The following is a 3,707-nucleotide window of genomic DNA, read 5'->3' as shown; positions in this document are numbered from 1 at the left end:
AAGACCTGGCAATCTCCTGGAAACTAAAACAACTTGAGAGACTAAAGTTACCTTTCTAAGGGTAGGAAATTTATTCCGATAATGTTTGGGAATTCATGGGTGCCACTGTAGGATAAGAATTAAAAAGTAGAAATCTCATTCTTCCTTTCACCTTTCTTTACTGCCTAACTGATGTGACCATGTTGTTCTGTGTACCAGAGGCTACCTGTTGAGACCTCTAGCCTGGCTCAGTGGGAGTGTTCAAGCAAAGGGGAAATGGCACAAGCAGGGAGGGGAAGTGCCACCATGGCTGCTCCGGTGCTGCTGACTGGGCAGCCACCGTTGCTCTGAGATGCTGTTGCTCTGAGATGCTGTTGCTCTGAGATACTTCACTGGTTGCACTAAGCATAGCTGAGCCAAGCTCAGCCAGCATGGGGCTGGTTAGGGAGCAGAGTGCAGGTGAGTGCCTGGTGTTACAGCTCTTGTGCAGCAGATGCTCTCAGACTAGAGTAATTCTCAGACACCTTTATTCCTTCTGGATAGGATCTTATATACAGTTTCGGGGTGCGTTGGGTCTAACATCAGATGCTTCCTATTGGCTTGGCTTGAGATGCCTCGTTTAAATGAGGAGGGACTTGTGGGAACTGCCCCTGCATTGCTGATGACCATAATTCTCTCTATGGGGGCTGTGGCTACATGACGGGGCCTGGAGTCAGGAGCAGGCTAAGCTCCTACTGTCCCTTCTGTGTCTCCAAGTCTTCAAGCCCTAGCTCGACCTTACCAGGCTTCCTCTCATAGTCCACCGCCTCACATGACCAAGTCTCACTGTCACCACATTTCTGCTGAATGGAACCCCAGGCACTAGTCACACAGGTAACTGCTTAGTGTCATCAGAACACATCACAACTTCCTCCATTCAAACTTGGTAGCCTCGTCTCCCTGGCTACAATGGCGATCCTCTGGTTTCTTCAGTACTTTTAAAGGTCGTGACAGCTTACAAAAGAATTTCATTTTAAGAAAAAGTTATGAAAGATCTTCAGATGAGTTTATTTTGTCTTGTCTAGATAGAGGTTTGATTTGCTCTTGAATGTTCCAGGATAGAGACTAGGAAAAAGCACAGAGTGTGACGGTCTCCTCAGTGTGGTCGTCTCCCTCATTCTCATCTTCACCATGCATGGAGAGAGCAGCATATTTGCTTGCAGAACTGAACTTGAAGGCTGGATTCCCCTCAGACTGCTTTGGATCAGGGGCAGGTCTGGAGTATTGATCTTTCCATTTACCACCTTTTCTATCCAGCTTCTTCCAGTGGTCTTTGTTTCCTCCGTCTCGAGGATCACTGTTGGAGCTTTGAGACTGACCTTTGGGACACTCATCCCATCCATTTTTTTTTCATTTTTCCTTGATAGTCCATCCTCAGAGGGATGAGCTGGAGATACTTTCCCTCCACCACCTGTAGGGGACTGATGCTCTGAGATTGAGCAGGAAAGTTACAGCTTCCCTTTACCCACACATTGCCCTTTGATGGAGGGGCTGGCATTACACTTGGAGGCTGATGAGATTTAGGAGGTTTAGAGGTTGGAGAGTGACAATCTTCTTTCTTATTGAGTGTTTTCTTTTCTAGAGATATCTCTCTCTCTCTCTCTCTCTCTCTCTCTCTCTCTCTCTCTCTCTCCTTTGTGTATCCTTGTCTGACTTAATATTGCCAGACATGGCTGAGGCCCCAGTCTGTGATGACTCATTTCCTGTCCTTGACCCTGCTCTTTCTTGAGTTTCTTTACATTGCAGACGTGAGAGTCTGGCAGTCTAGTTTTGGCTCATCCAGTTGGTACTGCAATGCCTTCTCCTTCTCTTTCTCTAGTAGCTGTGTCAACAACCTTGCCTCTCCAAAAATAGAAGGCACTCAACTGGACTGGAAGGTTCTAGCAGAGGAATCAGTTTTGTAGGGACCTTTGTCCTCATGCCTATAATCATTCTGAGAGTACTCAGCCCTGGAGCTCCATGACCGATTGTCCCATCTGTTATACGGTTCTTGATAGTGGTCCCCACCTACTCTGCCTGTCATCATCCCTATGATAGCCACTTACAAATGCTCTTCAGCCACTGCCTAACCTGGAGTCATATAGCCTCAGTCATAGTCTCTGCTGCCTCAGTCATCATAGCGACCCTGGTCCCCATATCAATCCATATTTCTATGTGGGCCCATCCCGATAACTGACCTTATTATTTGCATGTAATTAAAATGGTATAAAAGCAGATTGGGAAAAAAATAAACCTTCCTCAGCCTCAGAACTGGTTGGGATCATGCTACAGTGTTGTCTAATTGTCTTTTTTTCTTTTTAATCCTCACTTCTGCACTGGAGAACCTGTTGACTGACTGAGCGGGCTTGGTCAGTTGTTCTTATAAGAGTTGCCTTGCTCATGGTTTTTGTTCACAGCAGAAAAACCCCAAGACACCACACAACAATCTAGATACAAAGAAAAGTGCTGCCCCAAAACAAGAAACACCAAGAAAAATGTGTGTTTGGACTAGGACAGCTTCCTCCTACTGTGAGATGGAAAGTAGTTCGTACCTTGGTGAAGAAGACTATGCACACAAGTCTATACTTATCTCTTCAAGATGGTGCATCTGGATAGATTACAAGAAGATTCTATCACAGTTTTAGAATCTAGATTCCAAATCTACTTGATTCAAAGACTGAAGAGGACCAGTGCTCAAGAATCTGCCAAGATGCTACAGCAGCACTTAACATGATTAATATTCTGGTTCTTTAGCTAAAGTTAGCTAGGGGAGAAGGCCAGTGTCCTAGCTTTATTTTTGTTGTTATGACAAAGTGCCTTGAAAACGCAACTTAAGAAATACAGCGTTTATTTATCTTACAATTCTAAGTTACTATCCATCATTGTGAGTAAGTCAAGTAGCAGAATTTGAAGCAGCTAGTAACTTTGTATCTACAGTCAGGAGCAGAGAGTAATGAATTAATGAATGCATGCTGGTACTTAGTTCACTGTCTCCATCTTTGAACAATTCAAGATCCCCTGACTAGAGAATGGTGCCACCCATAGTGGGCCAGTCCTCCCACTTCAATCAGCATCATTAGTATCATCCCCCATAGGTTTGCCCACATGATAACCTAATCTAGACAATCCCTCATTGAGACTCCCTTCCATGGTGATTGTATCAAGTTGAAAATTAAAACTATTACTGGTAACCAGAGGACTTCTTCAAAGACCCTTTGAGGATGTAGCCAGGGTCTGGTCTTTTCTAGAAAGAGTCTCATGGTTTACAGATTTCACATCAAAATATACTAGAACTCCTGCTAACTTCCTCTGAGAGCCAAGGAGAACCGTGAAATAATTGCTAATAACAATTTCTCTTTTGGGTAGTTCTTGGGGTTTCATCTTTTTTTAAATGAGATATTCTCTTTATTTACATTTCAAATGTTATCCCCTTTCCTGGTTTCCCCTCTGAAAATTCCCCCATATCCCCTCCCCCCTCCCCCTGCTCACCAACCCATCCACTTCTGCTTCCTGACCCTGGCATTCCCCTATACTGGGGCATAGAACCTTCTCAGGACCAAGGGCCTCTCCTCCTGGGTTTCATCTTTTTCCCAGGATAATACCAGGGACTGGAGCTATATATTGTGAACCTTCAGGTCTGCCTCACCATTTCAAGAAATGAGAACCCCAATATTCTAATTTTTAAAAATACTGTTTCTAACTCCTCCATT

General features: G+C 44.3%; 1 pseudogene; it reads right to left on the bottom strand.

Annotated features, from left to right (window-relative positions):
• Nucleotides 1-1,083: 1,083 nt before the first annotated feature.
• Nucleotides 1,084-2,182, bottom strand: LOC110286299 (annotated as a pseudogene).
• Between the last annotated feature and the right edge of the window lie 1,525 nt (nucleotides 2,183-3,707).

This window comes from Mus caroli, chromosome X, assembly GCF_900094665.2.
Source record: "Mus caroli chromosome X, CAROLI_EIJ_v1.1, whole genome shotgun sequence".
In the NCBI taxonomy this organism is placed as follows: domain Eukaryota; kingdom Metazoa; phylum Chordata; class Mammalia; order Rodentia; family Muridae; genus Mus; species Mus caroli.
This window is presented reverse-complemented; position numbering and strand designations above follow the sequence as displayed.